Raw genomic sequence first — 15,767 nt, 5'->3', positions numbered from 1 at the left:
CACGAACATGGGCTTTTTCTGTTACTGCTGTTGCATTCACACCATGTCATACACTGCAGGATACATGGCTGCGTTCAACTCTGGTGTTAAACAGGTCATAAAAGGCAGCTACGTGATACTCTCCCACAAGGCCTGAACCTGTGTGGCTGCTCGACTGGCTGCCGCCAGTCCTAACCCCCCCACTCCCCCCACCCCCAAAATGGAACAAATTATCCAGCTACTTGGGTGAAACAAATATTCATTTTAGAAAGAAGTTAAGAGAGAAGCAGATTACATCTGGTTAGCACTAGCTGATGTTTGCCTTCTCTGGAAGCCATTAGAACAAATAGTTTTCCTGGTCTATCTGAATGGTCTTCTCTCACTCTCACGTTTCACTCTGGTTGAACCTCGCACATCTTCTCACCACCTGTATCAGCTCTGGTTCCCACCCTTGTTTTTTTTTTTTTGTCACAGGAGAGATACAGAGGGGGAGAGGAGGGAGAAAGACACCAGATACAACAGAGGGAGGGACGTTTGTGTGAAACACAAAGAGAACAAGTAGTCCCAAGTGCTGGAGGTGACCTCAGCTCTTCAGATTACAAGTGCAAACTCTCGGCACTGCTCTTACCTGCATCGACACCACGGGGCTTGAGTATCACACATGACAAAAGTGCAGGACACACGTTTGCTGCTCTGTGAGAGACATAAGGGACAAAAGTTCTTGTCAAGTGCCTGCTGAATGCCAAGCTGCCCCCTGCTTTAAGAGAGAATGAAAAGTGCTCTCTAGTCTGCTGACTGGCTCCCATTGGTCATGTTTTTTATGTTTTATTCAACAGAGAGCCATAAAGATGTGTCTGACCTTTCCAAACAATGTGTTCCTATTTTCTACCCATTGACTGCCATAAATAGATCCTAATGCCAAGAGATTTACTGTTAGCCAGATTGAGAGGCAGCTGAAAGTGTTATGTTTAGATCATGTGTTGAATTGTAGTGTCCCACAGAGACTCATATATTGCACAATAAATGTGTGTGCATCCAAGAGAGTGAGCACATTAGAATTTTCCTCACGAGTCTGCAGAGCTAAAGAAAGTTTTCAGTGTCATATTGTTGCACAATAAGCCTCCGGATGACTGGCAAGGCGTGTGTACAGCTGGTGTGTTGAGACCCGCAGATTGGCACAACATTGTGAGTGAATCATCCGGCTTACTAGGGCAACACCACTGTCAACACAAGTCCGCCCAACGCCCCACTGGGAGAGGCTCAACGGCAGTGTTGGTGCACCCGTACTGGTATTACATGTGTTTGTGCTCAGAGAGTTAAGCAAACACAGCATTATCCATAAGCTTAGAAAAAAATCTGCCAAGCGATAATGTTAGGTACGAAGAAACACAGTCAGAATGTGCGCAGTGGGTGAAAAGTGCTGTGAATCTGATCTGAGTGCTGATAAGGTTGTGATAACCTTGTAAAGTGGCTTTGTGAAGAAAAGCAATTACACAGCATTAACAGAGGAGAACTGCTGTGCGCATAATCCGCCTGGTTTGATCAAATCAACAAACACTGATGAACATTTATGTTTTTCAACACTCATCAACCACCAGGAACTGCTCTTTGAAGGAAATCTGTGTGAGAAATCCCAAAACAAGAAATAAAACATTGATTTATTAATTAAAAAACACTCTTGGGTTGCACTGCTAGACAGTAACTAATGGTTATTATTAAGATTGAAAATGTAAAGTACCTCTCTGATTTTGATTTTGAAACCATAAAGCTACATTGACTCACTGATGCCTTGAAGAATAAAGTGGTATTTAGAGATGGAATAGGCTGGGCTAGCTAGTCATGCTGACCTCAGTAGACATTTCTTCATAACAGTTTAAAGATGAATTTAACACTATTTCTGAACAACAAATCCCAGTTTTTGTAAATCTGGATCTTCCAAAGGTCTGAACTCATGTTAAAATAAGTCATTTGGGTAGATCTGATCACAGGTAGATCGGGCACTAAATATGTGGCCTTTGGATGAAAATGAAAGCATCCACATTGTCATGCCCTGTCAGGTAGAAACAGAGCAGAACAGTCTCAGCGACAAGTGACTTGTTATTATAACGTTTACTCAACTGGATCATGTCAGAAAAGATTATTGTCCCCAATTTGTGTGGGTGGATGAACTTTTGTGTGTGTGTGTTTGTGTGCTGGTATCTGTCAAACCAGTCAGTCACAGTGACTGTGTAAAGTGCTTCACAGTGCATCAGCTCCTCTAGTAAACAGCTGCTGTGTGTTCACTTGGTTTGTAACAAAGGCTTTAACAGTTTTTTTACGGCAGTGTTATGACGTCCTGAATGGTCTGCTGCCTGCAGGTGGCACTTAAACCTTTCACTCCACTGTGCTCACTCCACACTCATGATGGGTCTCATCTTACAGCTGATTCACTCGATTCAACACGTGAGGTGAAACTATCCATCTTCCTACATATGAATCCTCCTCCAGCTTTTGTTGCCATCTGTGATCTCACTGAACCTCTGTCACACTCACTGTAATGCCTGTAATAACGGTTCTATTGGTAATGGTAAAAACAATTCCCAGAGATGTATTTAAAGAGATCATGTGCTCTTCTGTCTGGGTGTAACCTGTTGTTATATGTGCAAAAACTGGCAACTGACACAGAACAAGAAGCCAGTCATTTGGTCTTCATAGTTACAGTAGTTTTCATGACTATAAATAGGACTGTGGAGATGGAGCATGCAGTCTGGATGAGATGCTGCTCATGTGTTTGAGGCCTCTCTTCCAGGAGCTCAGTGCCTTTGGGAACTGATGAAAAATAAACACAGATTCTTGATGTTGACTCAGGGAGAAGCGATCCACAGGTTATTACTGCACTCCTCTGTCTCCTGCTCTCCCATGGCTCTTGGATGAGTTTATGTACTCAAAGCCCCCTCCACCAATCTGGCCTCTGGGGCAAAAGGATGTCAGATGCTGCTGTCATGTCTCATTTACACCTATTGCTTTGCTGCTGTAATGGATTGAGGGGGCTATTTGTGTAATTAGTATTCCTAAGCTGCAGGCTAGGTTAGGGTCAGTTTGTTTATTTTATTTCAAGTCATAAATGTGTGGCTTTTAAATATAAAATCATTATGATGTGGTCTAAAAGAAAACATAGTGACTTCCACATATACTGTTTTTAAGAGTATTTATAAGTATTCATGACACTGCTGATTATGTATGCACAGACAGTGACATTTTATCACTGGGAGGGGGTGTGTTCAGGTGTATAATTTACAGTAGGAATATTTGCCCCTGAACATGTCTAAAGCCACATATCATGTAAACATGTTTTTATTGATACCTACAAATATAGAGGAGGATGAAAAAAAAGATTTGAAGAAAAAAGGTGATGTGAAAGGGTTAAATTTAAGTTTAATTATCCCACACATCTCAAATGTGTAATTCACAGCAAGCTTTTTTATGTTTTGACAGTAACATTGAGCTTTTTTCCTCAGAACTGGCAGCACCTGTGTGCAGCTGAGTCAGACCTGTCTGCCCGCAGGAGGCCCACCTGTGACAGATATGCAAGCTGCTGGCGCCATCTTGTGTGTCAGAAAAGTAGTGACGCAGCAGTGATGCTTCAGGGTTACAACAAACATGGAGTATGTCGTTAGCTATGTGTAGCCACCATATAGGTGTAGATTGTGATCGCAGTGAAATGCTGTTAGGATTACTATGTTTGCCACACAGGAAAAGCCCGCGAACATTGTGCTGTATGTTTACTTTTTGCGGTAAGACTGCTCTATCTGTGCCACACAGAATTAGTCATTTGCAAATCTGCCATTATCAAAGCAAATACGACTACTGCTTTTAAAATCGTAAATATATTGTACATGCGTTTCGAGAAGCATTGGCCTTTTAAGACCTCAGTAACTGTCAGCAGGGGTCGCTGCAGAACAATGCTAGTCCGGAAGTAAAGTCAGCTGTCCTCATGGTGTGCAGGTGTGTGCAAAAGTTTTCCTAAATATGTTTGTTTTTTTCCAACAAATTCCAACAAATAGAGCATTTCCACGTCAAATAGACACCAGTACCAGAACACACAAGTAGTCTAATGTGTGTATTTGACTTTTTGTGATTTGTGGTGAGGAAAAGTCATTTTTAACCTCTGCGCTAGCTACACAGGGGTCAGCTAGATGTGAACATACTGCTACATATGAGGTAAACATGTGGTTCTACCAGGATGACATGTAACTGCAGAGCTTAGTGTTATTTCTTTGTTTGATTTTCACATGGTTTATTTGTTTTAGGAATAATCTGATCATAAAACCTGGGCAGCTGTCACTTCCCTCATCAGCTGTATAAACAGGCTCAGCTGTCAAACTAATTTAGCAATAATTGACTCCTACACATGCTAAAATATAATATTCATAACCACATTCAATAAACATTGACCAAACTAATTCAATAATGTGTGAAAGAAAATACTGTTGCCTTTGAAAAAGTATTTTATCAGCTCAGCCTGATTGTGTTTCAGGTACCAGTCGTATTTAACTTGAAGGGTTGTGTTTACTGGAATTTACACATACCTTGTAGTTACAGCAGGTTACAGAATCATTATGCAATTTGGCCATTATGGGGGGCAGATTTGCTTCGGGTGTCCCTCTTAAGTTTAAACCTCGTTATACTAACAAACACTTAGTTGACGTATTTGCTGTTGTGTCATGCAGCAGAAGACTTGAAGACTGTTAGTCTGTGAATTTGATATTAATAGTGCATGAGTGATGTTTGGAGATTCAATAGACTGAATGAATTATAGATGCCATGTCCTGGAAAATATGACTCTAATCTCTGAACAAAACATTAGAGACCTCAAGAGCTGTTTCCAAGATATCCATCCACTGAGAGAGACAGGCTGGTGACTGTCATTAAATACTCTCACTAGTTCTCTGATCCTGTCTCTGTCTCTCTCTCTCACACACACACACAGGCAGGTCAGTGGAATGGCTTGGCCAGTCGTACAGTATTTGGGACATGTGTGTCTCAGTGCGGCTGTCACAGTGAGGTCATTCATTCACTGAGTTATACTCCGTTATTCTTTTTATAGACAATCCTGTGACAAACGCTGCAGTGAAGGAGCCCTGCCTGACACACAGCCAGAGAGTAGCATAACTAGGCAGTTGATGTCCATGCACAAGGTAGGAACAGCTTTGTTATTACTCTTCCTGGAGGAGGAATAGAGTCTTTATTTAAATAACAGCAGTAATACTTCACTTCAAAATTTGCCTCGCAAGCTGCGTGTTATTAGCAGTCGAATTTGTTATGACTAAAAGTTTTATTTTCTTTATCTTTTGGAAGTTGTACACATTTAGATGTTAAAGCTACCTCTTTGCAACTACAGTTTTCATTAGTACCACCTTTACTTATTTACCTTTTACAGCTGCTTATAATATAACCCTTCCTCACCACAAGGATTCAAACTGGCATCATTGAATTCTGTCAGCCAGACATAGGTCACTTTTAGATTAATGTCCTTTCCATTCAGACCCACAACAGTAATGGAGGGAGCCAAAGTAATGTAACAAGTTTCTAGCCTTCATCTAATATTCAGTGATACTAAGACATACCCGGTCTGACTGCTGTCCCAACTTTTACAGAGAAGTGATCAGGGTTCTTATTCAGACATGCTGTCAGATTAATGAATGCATGTCTGAAATGGGCTATAGTATTATGATTCTGCAGTTACTGAATCAATATTTTATACTGACAGAAAATGATAAAATACTTGCAGCATCGACCAAACTGTGAAAGCTCATTTTTGTGATGAAACTGTAGCATCACAACTTTTTTTTTAATCCCCAGTGGTGAGGAAAGTGCTCCATTTCTTTTCAGACTGAATATATTTAGAGTGCATTCTGTGGTTTAGGTGAACTTTGTTTCTCCAGTGCAACCTACAAACTCAAAATAGAGGAATTTTAACAATGACACCTTTGAAGATGGCTTAGGTTTAAGGTGCTTGTGCATGTTTATGCTGTCACAATGTCATTGCTTACAGGAACATTTCAATAGTATAATAACAATATTAGTCATAGGTGAATTCATATCATGAAGTCAAAATCTGTTGTTATGGCAAGCATTTCTTACTGTTGTGTAGAGTTGTCATCGTCTACAAATCATAATGCTTTCAAAATGTGTATACACACAGTCTAAATTCCCTTTTCCATGTTAAAGTATCTTTAAGAACATTCCAGAGAGTATAAAGGGATTACTGCTTTACAGTAAACTCATTACAGACATATTGTATGTTTTTATATTGCAGGTAGTACTAGCTATAATCGGATTGCTATAATCTAATTATGTGTAACACCTCCCTCCTGTCTCCTCATCTTATAAATTCCCCTCACCTCAACAGTTGATTTCTCTCATGCACATTTAGCTCACTGTGTATTAAACACAAGGTTGCTTCCTCTCTGTTGGTGCGCCTTTGCCCCCCCCCCCATCCCTCCTATCCATCCATCTGTGCTCTTCCCTCGTTGACTTTGCCTCTCCTCAGAGTGTGTTCCAGCCATATTGTGGTTTGAAGTGTTTCTCCTTCTAATGAGCCAATTGTTCTTGTGTTTTGTTCCCCTCGGGGAGTGTTGTGTAGCTAACAACATTCTGCTCACAACCATTTTAAAACATATTCACTGCACCGACGAGGGATTGGGGCCAACAAAACAATAATGCCTTGGAGCATGTACAAAATGAAAAATGTGTTAATGACAGTCACACTTGCAAAGTGACAGCGCATTCTTTTCCTGTCAATTACACCTTAGTTATTCAAAAGCAATTTGCAACTCCCTGCAGAGCAGAATGTGTGCCATCTCCCAGGCCTTAGTCAGTGATTGTGTAAGTGATGTATTCATTCCATTTCTCTGTGTGCGTCCTAGTTTGAGACATTGAAGTAATATTAAGGTTAGAGACAAGCCACAAGACTTTGTGCTGTTTCTCCTATCAACACTGAGAAATGTGAAATTTAAAGTGTATGTGTGGTGTGTGTGTGTGTGTGTCTTTCTGTGTGCACAAGTGCACCCATAACCGCGTTACAAGGGGTATTGATACAGCTGGCATTCAAAACCTGATTAATTGCCATGGCATTTGGCTGTACTCGGTAAATGCCATATCCCATGCTGAGTGCTTGGTTAATGGATGTCTGCCCATTGCATGCCCAGCATTATCCCTCCCTTTATTTTCCTTTCCCTCCATCCTCCTCTTATCGCTCCACCTCTCCCTCCTTCCCTCTGCTCTCCTGCCCTCTTCTCCTACTCTGCTTCATAAAAGGTTAGCAGTGCTTTATCAGCAGGAATAGACACACATGTGGACTCATCCCATGCAGCTTATATGTCCATGCTTGTATGACAGTTTTGTCCAGAGTGCGGACTTGCTTTACAAAAGCTCAGCCTGCTCTCCATTTCTGCCAGCACCAGTTCAAAGGTAGCTTAAGGTTACGTCCCCTCTCATTTGTCTTTAATCTAAAGGAAATGTATTATAAGAGCTGAGGAAAGTGCTCTATCTTCAAGTGTGTCTACCCACAGCAACACCCAATTTCAGTTTGTCTCTATATCTCTAAGAAGAAGAAAAAAGATATGAAGAATTAGCTCTTGTCCTCAAGTGAATTAGTTTGCTCTATCTTAATGAGGTTTGCCATGTCAGAGGGAGCAATTCAGAGTGTGCATGCTAAACAGACTGAAATTGGAATAGAGTATTAGCTCTGAACTGCAAAAATACCTTCTCTCCCCGGCTCTGCCACGCAATTACACATATACACAATTTTATCTTGTCACTTCCAAATGGGAATAGAAGACCAAGCAGAGAGGAAATCATCTGTTTTTTCATTCTTTCTTCTTTCTTTCTGGAAAACTAATTCCAAAATCTAATTAACTGCAGAAAAACATGTCACTAGTTTGGCTGGAAACATCGAATGTAGTTATGCAAATGGACCCATGGATTTTAAAATGTGATTTGACAGAATCTCATTCTGGATGATACGAGTCTAGATAGAAAGATTACTCAGCCAGAACTGAGTGGAGGCAAACAGGAAGAGATGAGCCTGGTAATTTATTGTGTTGGTATTTCTCCTGTTTGACATCAGACGGCTCATTAAGGCACAAGGTGTCACCAGGCTGGACAGAAAGACAGACAGGAGCATTTTTCTAATGGGCCCTCCTCTGCACTGCCTGCATCAGCTCTTTTCTGCCTTTTGCGCTGCTGGCTTAATCTCTGGCTTTTTTTTTTGTTAATATGAGGTGCCAAATAAGACTTTACACAATTCATCATTTTGCTTCTCACAGGGGAGAGAGAGGTGCTACTTTATCCTCCCACTTGTCTTGAGCCTGCTTACAGGGCTGTTTCAGGGCAGCCATGGAGAAGTGGCCAGAAAGCTGTGATAAAGAAAGGCCTTCTTCCCACCATTTTTTAAGGCACAACAGAGAGATGATGAAGTCTGCTGTGTTGTCGCAGTGTACAGTACAGGTGTCATTCTGCTGCAGCCGGCTGTTGTTGCTCTTGGCAGTAAGTGGCCCATATGCTGTAGGAACGCTGTGACTCAATTACATTTGTTTGTGCTTGTGGATGTGGATGTACTCAGCAAGGACCGACTATTTTAGACATAACTCACTCAGTTGCATAACTTAACTGCAAACATATCCTAAACTAGCCTCATGAAGAATTCAAGTAAAACTTTTGATTTCCCAAGACATTGAGTCACTACAAGTATAAAAGTAAACAGGCACACAATAGGAGAAGCTCCCCTGTAGTGTTGACCTTTGCTCATGATGTCAGTCCTTACAGCAGGCTCTTCAGGAGCCCTCCTCACACCCTGACAGCTCCTGATTGCATGCCAACGTCTGTTTGTTTACAGACAGAAAGATGCAAGGTCCACTCCAGTGCAAACAAGTGATTAATTATTAAGGACACCAAACACGACTGCTCGCTGATCTATGTAGCTGTTTAAAGCCCCTTGATTTATAATTTAGGCCGTTCTCTTACTCTGTGAGTGCTGAGATTGGAAGGTTACACATGAGGGCACTTTAAATTTCAGTTGGGGGTGATTTCAGTGAGGGCTTTGTGTGACTGTGTGTATAGCACCTCTTTTCACACAAAGGAATTTCTTTTTTGGACATCACCCATAGGACCTGTATGTGAGAACTCACTGGTGTCACGACAGTAACAGGATGTTAAAGAGAGTTTATCCTACCAGCTCCTGTACAAAGTCTGTGCAATGTTAAACAGCCCATGAGTAAATACACATGCATCGTCCAGGGAATTCACAGCAGACGAGTGGGAGTATTGATGACAGTGATTATGGTGCTAGGAGACTAGCAGCTGTGTACTCTTTTCTGCTGTATATTTATTTCAGCTTTTTTCTTTATTTACAGTGCAGATGGGCCCTAATAAATATTATCAATGTAAAAAACAGCTTTATTTTTTTAAATCCACCCCTCCCCTAAACCAAATTATCCGAGCAACACAACAGAATGCCACACCTGATTATGCAGTTATTATATGAAGGTCATACTGTTAGAATGGCTCATGTATGTGCTACAGTAGGTGAATACATACCTGCATATGTGGCTCTGCAGTAGAATAATGAGCACGCCCGCCCAGCATGTTCACACAAATGTTCATTTAATTACGTGGTAAAACTTGCCTATTTTTGAGTAATTCAACTCCTCTGTGTAGCCACCCCCCAACGTTTTAAAATGATTACAAATGTATTTGTGCTAAAAACACTGGGGTGCCTTGTTAGACAAACCCACAAGCGTTTCTTATTTAATATGTGTGGCAGATATTACTGAGTGTCGTACATTAGGAATGCAAATAACATAGCGTCAAAGGGTTTTTTTTGTTAATTAGCTGGAGAAGTGATGCTGGCTCTGGCCTATAGCGGCTTGTGTTCCCTGGGACCACAGACCTCAACGGGGGGCTGCTCTTTGATCTGTCAATCCCACAGTCTGTTAACAGTTCACAACCTCTACAATGCTGCTGCACATGGACAGATGGGACTGAAGTGTGTCTGTGGTGCATGTACCTTTGTGAGTTTGTGTTTGTTTCTGTACATGTGACTGATTCAGTTTGTTCTGATGTTTTGCAGTAGCTTTCTTACTGTGAACTTATGAACACTCAAGCTGAAGAAAGTTTTAAGTTTAACCATTGATAGTTCATGTTGCCATCAGGTAAACAGAGATATTTCTCCTCTTTTGCTACATTTTATCATACAATAATCCCATTCAAACATTTTATTCAACATGCTTTACAAATAAATATAACATTAGACATTAGAACAGTAACATTGACATGACACCGGCTTCAAAAGACCAAAGCAGCTCAGGATGTGCAGTAGGAACAGAAACAGAAGCGCATCATTCAGCATTACCATTTCAATGAATACTTTTCAAATCAGTGCAGCTTTACTCTGCACCTCAAAGTAATGTGTCAGGGTGTTGTGATGCACATTGCAAGATTTATTCCATCCAGACCTGAGTACGCCTCCCCCTGCTGGCTAACGATCACACGACATGAGCTCTGTTATTGAGCCTGGCAGCGTGTTCTGATTCTAATGTGCTAATACACCATGTACTAATGTAGAGAGCAAACCGCTTTGGCAGGTAGAGAAATCAACATAGTGTGCTGTTTTGTACTAACAAGAAAGGATGCAGCAGGGTGGAACAACACTCAACCTACAGTCATGGAGCAAATATTTTGCCCTTTGAGTTCGAAAAATATTTTGGGAGGTTTGACCGAATATTTGGACGATAAAAAATGTAGCACTTTGACACAGAATGTTTAGTCCAGTTATCATCAGCTCCTTAATTTCTGTGCCCCTCATTTTATCATAGTTAGACCTTGTTTCAGTGTGAATGTTCATAACATGACATAAATAAAGAATAACCATTTATAGACCAGACATTTTTCCCATGTACCGGTAAATGTAATTGTGAACTGGAAGTCTGATGTACAATTAAAGAGCACAAAAGTTTTCTCACAGTTCTTCTTTTATGGGTTTCATATTTTATTGCAGAGCATTTACTCACAGTATGAAAAATGACCAAAAGCTCAGCAATTAAATTTAAAATCTGCACTGAGAACTTTGCTGAAGCTTTATAATATCACCTCAGGATATGGAACCAACTGCTGGAAAACAATAGTCGCTCATAACAGACTTATGAACTATTTAAATTTTCAATGGGAGCGTGTTAGATGGGAGGGACAGGAGGGAGGAAATAAATAAGAAGAGAATACATTAGACATGACAGGATGACGTGTGGTGTGCATCAGTGCTGGAATGTAATGATGTTGACATCTTCGGCTACGGCCTGCCATTCTGACGACCTTCTGCACTACAGGAACATGAGTGGAGTACCCATGGCCACTTTTACTCTCTGTTCTGTCAGTCCTGTGTCCTTGAGTCCCCACATTGTCAGCTCCTAAATATTTTTCCTGTCTCTTCTTTTTATGTCTCTAATCCACATCATAATGTAGCCATGGTGATGTGGTGCTGTTGCAATGCACAGAAACCACTTACAGACAGACACCCACATACACATTCATCCAGGGATTCACAGAATGGACGGAGGACAGGGTGCTGGTGGTGGTGAAGGCAGGTTGGCCTTGAACTAGCTGGCCCATACCAAGAAAATAATAGGAGTAGAGCTCTCAGAGATAGAGAGAGCTGGTGAACAGTAGACCGTGAGGGGGGTCTTCCTCATTTGCACTGAGTCCTCCGCTCTTCATGTAGCCAGCTGACAAGGGATATTTTTATCATCCTGGCACACACAGAGCAGAAAAGGAACAAATTCATTTGTAACAGCACACTCCCAGCCAAGGACAAGATTCTGGTATGATAGAACATAGCTGTCTCTCTGTGCTATCAGAAGAGAAATCATTCATTCTTATTTATGCACCTGCCCTGGCATTATCATGCAAAGGTTGTATACAAGGCCTTTCCCACTTTGTGTCCAATGAAGCAGAAAACAGAAAAGCAAATTGTGTTCCTAAGGTGTGTCCTCTTTCCGTGGTTTTAAAGGTTTTTTTGTGTCTTTTCTTCCTAACCACATATGGGGATTTTCCACAATCCAGTGTGACTGATAGATATTGCCCCATGTAAATAACCTTACGTAAGGTAAGTTGTTCATATACTCTGATTTCATGGAGGATACATCTGTTGATCTGTGTTAAACCCAATTAGAAGTCAGTGGGATGACACAGCTTGTGTGTGCGTGAGAGTGAGCAAGAGAGAGAGAAGGCAGGCATGAATAAACCATGTGCTAAAGTGGTGTCACTGGGCTGCTGTGTTGGCATGTCTGCACTGCTCAGGAAAAACATGGGCATCTCTGGGGCATTGTCTGTAATCCAGCATGTAAGAACAGCTAGATGGCTTCTTTATGTAAAAAGTCCCAGAGTCTCAGACATCATCCTTTATGGATATATTTGAGAAATAAATAATTTTTCACCACTATATCTTGTTTTAGGACGATTAGAACAGCCTAATCCTTGCCAACAAAGGGCTCATGGTTCCAATTGGCTTGAATGACAAAGCTTTTTATTTTGTTCATTCAGATTAGTGTTGAATGCACCTGATGTTAAAGCAGGAAATTTAATTTTATTTATCCTCAAATGGCATGCAAATCCCCTGTTCTGAATAGTTTGTTTTGCATCTGCAAGGGACAGTCACGGCCAGAAAAAAAATGCAGTTTGATTTTCTTAAAGCAGCATGTTTTCATCTCTTTGGAGTGACACAAATAGCATAATGTGCCAAGCTGACGGATAGATGATCCATTGCAGGCGTTGTAATTGAAAACACTGAGAGGGGGTGGACAATTAATCTTACTGCTTCAAATTTCCATGGAGAAATACCTCGAAATGCAGATAATAGATACGAGTATTATTGATTAGATGGGGTGGGAGGAGAGGCGAAGAGGTGCAGAGGTTCTCCATCACTAATCTCTCTAGCTGTGACTGCATCTAAATAACCTGCAGAGAGGGATAAACAGGCGCATCCATCATGGGACGGCTGGTGCAGACAGTGATGGATGCTTCTACCCTCCGCCACTCTCTGCTGCACCTCTCCCTCCTGGTCAGGGATAGGAAGTGACACTGACACTCAGGAGAAATGCCTTCCTTAAACTGAGCAAGAAAATGCCTACTTTAGCTCTGCTCTGATTGAAGGACTCTGGGCAGGCTTTGCATGTGTGACTTTTTAGAATGCCATACCCTTGTCTCTTTGAGTTTGTAGGATTATCCATCTTGATAGATCCTGTTTGTTTTGTCAAAAAGGAAATTGGTTTTGCAGATTTGTGTTTGGGAGGGTGTGTGTGCTTGCCCATAGATGCCTTTGTGTGCTTGTGTATAAATTGATTTGGGTGTACGTTTCCTTTCTATCTGCATGCCCTTGCACTGTTAGCCAAATCCCCTGTGCTGCTTGGACCCAGTGAGCAGGCGTGCCCACGCCAGCTCTCCTTAGAGGTGCCAGCCTGATAGATACGGTATGTGTGCCAGGCTGTGCCGTCCCTCCCCAGCCTTGCAGCATTAAGATTGATCCTTCATTCCCTCCCATTCTTTTCTCTCTCACTCCTCTGTGCCTCTGCCTTTATGAGACTTGAATAGGTGAAGCTCATAGGCTCCAACAGATGGCCAGAGCTGCCCTGCTTCACTGTCTTACACACACACACACACACACACACATGAATGACAACTAAGAGAGAGAGAAAGGAAGAAGAAAATGTGACAAGGAGGAAAAAAAGCTGGAAGTAACATAGTAGAACAAAGGCTAAAACTATGGAAACAAGGACAACCAGTGCTAATAACATGTAGCACGGAAGATGGAAAACAAGGAGTGCTCGGATAGCAGCAAGTATGCTAAATAAGAAGAGGACAAAAGCTGAAAAAGCTGAAAAAAGGAGTGAGGGCAAAAATTGAATTGTAGATTGAGGGACCCTCTCTCCTCCCTCTTTCCCTCCCTCTTTTATTTATCTCATGTGAAACCACGCCTCCCTCCTTTGACTTGTCAGTGCATCTATAACAGTGAGCTGTCTGCACCGGGCTGTGTGGGGGGTGAGACAAGCTTCTCACTCAGTGCAGCAATCCTGATCTGATCGGACCAGACGGGACTGGATGGTACTGGACTAGCCAAACAGGTGTGTGAATTTGTATATGTGCATTTGTTTCTGTTTGCGATAGATGACAGAGAGCAGCATGTGTATTGCTCAGCATATGATCGCTTGTTCCTCCACAGGACTTGCTTACAGAGTACCGTATCTAGAAGGTACAGAGCTGGAGCTTTGCCCTAGTTTACACTTGAATGCTCTGATCCATTCTGTTCGCCTCTGAGGTTTATGCATGGAGTCGTTAACGGCACTGCTCATCGGGGTAAGAAAGATGGGACCTCATGTTCATTGTATGAACTGGAGAATCTGGCTTTGAATCAGAGCAGTGTGGATGCAAGTTGATGTTTATTGGCTGGAATAAGTTGGTTAGTTTTTGGGCTGGATGCTGTCGACATGCTGTCTTCTGTCAGATTTTGAGTGATTGTCTTACAAGTGATTTTTCTATATCTTATATTAGGTCACTGAAAAATAATTATTACATCTAAGCTGTGGCAAGAATCTGTAAGAATCCATGTATGTTGGTTAATTGGGAGCTTTTACAGTAATCTGGTAAATCTTGGTGCTGAGTCCAGTTTATGATTATTGCTCTTTGTCCTCCTGTTTCACAGTCTGCAGTGTTTTCATAAACAGCACATTCATTGTTTCAGCTAAATATAATCCTGGCTGCTAGTGTGCAGTTTTAAAATTAGAACAAAAACAATAAATACATAACTTTTTTCCACAACCATAAGCAATTCAGATTTGGATGGTTTACCTTGTGGTGGCTTTTTTTAAGAAACTGATTAGATATCCACCACTCAGCATTCATTCAAGAGTCGCCATTTCAACAGTTGCAGCCTCTGTATGCCACTCCTATAGCAGTCTGCACGGCTTTAGCGTACATAGCTGGTTCCAGAGAATGTACTCAATATCAGTGTTTTGTCAATATCTTTATGGGTCAAAAGGCTGTGTCATCACCAAGTGGTGGCAGTTAAGAGCAGGGCAGGAGGGGGGTGTGAGCACTGACCTAGAGGGTGAAATATTTATGAGTTAGACAGCTGAACATCCCATGCTGTTTGTGCAATATGGGCGGATGGATGAAAGAATGCAAAGATGGAGGGATGGATGGAAAGTAAAGAAGATTCAGAGATCTGTTCTTTAAGCATTCATTATTTATCACAACACACTCTGCCATGGAAGCTCTAACCCCCACATCAACTGGCCTCTTTTCTCACTAAGATGCCAGTGGACTGAAGGAGGATGCTCCTGCTTAGTCTACCTGTCAGCTACTCCCCAAGCATGTAAAGACTGCAGCTGCATGCTACACACAAATACACACACACCCAAATACATCAGTGTACCCTGATGTACAGTATGTTTTGTCTGCATTCATGTTTACACACTCCAAGCAGTAATTGGATGGTTACTAATGTAATGTAAAGCGCACCAATACGCATTTATTTGCACACACACACACACAATCTGTGGGTGTGTCGACCTTGAGACCTGTTGATGATATTTGCGGCAGCTGTGTTGTGAATACATATGAGGTCATGTGGGACTGCCGGCGAAAATGGAAAATGGGGCGCTTGACATGCTGTTTGTAAAAAAACAGCTAGAAAATGTGCAGGAGGTTTGGCAATGCAGTCAAATGGAGACACCAGCATGAATATGTATTGTATGCTA

General features: G+C 41.6%; 1 protein-coding gene across 6 annotated transcripts in view; it reads left to right on the top strand.

The window, feature by feature from the left end:
• The first annotated feature begins 4,842 nt into the window (after positions 1-4,842).
• sulf2a (sulfatase 2a) overlaps positions 4,843-15,767 on the top strand; it is a 39,476-nt gene continuing 28,551 nt past the window's right edge. For 2 of the 6 annotated variants that reach the window (XM_028407191.1, XM_028407196.1), the window contains exon 1: positions 14,031-14,132. The gene's annotated coding sequence lies outside the window, so the exon portion shown is untranslated. Of the gene's footprint in view, positions 4,953-5,065; positions 5,157-14,030; positions 14,133-14,193; positions 14,365-15,767 lie in introns of those variants that run through there. The other 4 variants (XM_028407195.1, XM_028407193.1, XM_028407192.1 and 1 more) reach the window with 3 other exon arrangements.

This window comes from Parambassis ranga, chromosome 5 (genome assembly GCF_900634625.1).
Source record: "Parambassis ranga chromosome 5, fParRan2.1, whole genome shotgun sequence".
NCBI classification, from domain to species: domain Eukaryota; kingdom Metazoa; phylum Chordata; class Actinopteri; family Ambassidae; genus Parambassis; species Parambassis ranga.
Note: the sequence above shows the minus strand (reverse complement) of the source record. Positions and strands in the feature narration are given on the sequence as shown.